The sequence below is a fragment of the Crocodylus porosus genome, unplaced genomic scaffold (assembly GCF_001723895.1).
Source record: "Crocodylus porosus isolate Cpor-Errol unplaced genomic scaffold, CroPor_comp1, whole genome shotgun sequence".
NCBI classification, from domain to species: domain Eukaryota; kingdom Metazoa; phylum Chordata; order Crocodylia; family Crocodylidae; genus Crocodylus; species Crocodylus porosus.
Window position 1 is genome coordinate 14025208 of NW_017728912.1, and position 1509 is coordinate 14026716.

Consider the following 1509-nt stretch of genomic DNA (forward strand, 5'->3'; position numbering starts at 1 on the left):
CAAGCCTGGGGATTTTTAAAAGGAAGTTAGATGAGCACCTTGCCGGGGTCATCTGACCCCGGTGCTCTTTCCTGCTCAGGCAGGGGGTCGGACTAGATGATCTACCTAGGTCCCTTCCGACTCTAGCTACTATGAAACTATGAAACCTAAACACTAGAATTCTATTTTCATTCACACAGCCAAATGGTAATTTTCTAGCTACATAAAGTGGTGTTTTTGGTACTTCCTTGGCAGTATACATGTGGAAGCATGAGAATGTACACTGAGCATGTGCAATAGGCAGGTACACAGCTATGTGCATGCACCCATTCTGGGAACATAAATGTGTGTATGTTAGGAGAGAATAGCTGGCTATAAAACCATGACTAGTAGGTGTTATATACCAGTGAAACAGGAGAAGGAACCTCCTATATATTAGCACAAGCAGCAGTGGCCCAGCTTCAAAAGGACCTCTGAAGAAGGGTCTATGTAACCCCTAACCTGTGGTGTAGTGCTCACAGCATTATACTGAGAGGTCAGGAGGAAATGGGTTAAAGCCTGTCTGACCAGCAGAGGAACGTAAATTTAGAACCTGTATCTCCTCCTTGTAGTGCCTTTATTGCTCAGCTAAAAGAGTTAAAATATGAGGCCCATTTTCCCAGACCTATTCTCAGGTACACATGTATATGCCTGGCCAGTATGTATCTGAATGCAAATACTCAGTGTACATGCACACACCTATGTGCCCATAGGGCAGAGACAGGAGTAAAAAAAAACAAGGTATATGGGAAGAAAATGACCATTTGGAGACACAAAGAGAACTAGAGTCCTGTCTTTGTTTGCTTATATTACTACAACCACCTTAAATAAGTTCCTTCCCATATAACTGCAAATTTTAAATATAAGGAGTATACACTGTGATTAAAGTATAAGGAAGACTGTGAAAGGTTCACTTTTTATTCATTAAAATTAATCTCCCTCTAATAATTTAAAAAAAAATATGCGTTGGTTCTGTGCTTCTTTAAGTTTCTTAATGTAAATTATGATATTAAGTTTCTCTAACTAGGCTACTGCATCTAAGTACATTTCTATTCATTTCAGTCCTTTTCTAATTTGCTTCATTTGCTACTGACTCTCAGTAAGATTTTTGATTAAAGCTATAATAACATGAACTTAAATACATAGTATAAGGCAATTCTAGTTAGAATTTTCAAATGAGATATGTTGGCATATGGGTGCCAAACTCACTTAAGTTCTTAAGAAAATCTCAGTACTAGTGTTTATTTTTTAAAAAATATATGCATAGTTCTTTACCTTAGGAATCAGATTTTACTATCTGCATTTGTAAACATTCCAGATGTACTCAATGCTTATAATAAAATAGATTTCATAGATTTCATAGACATTAGGGCTGGAAGGGACCTCGGGAGATCATCAAGTCCAGCCCCCTGCCCAAAGGGCAGGAAGTCAGCTGGGGTCATAGGATCCCAGCAAGATAAGCATCCAATTTACTCTTGAAGGTGTTCAATG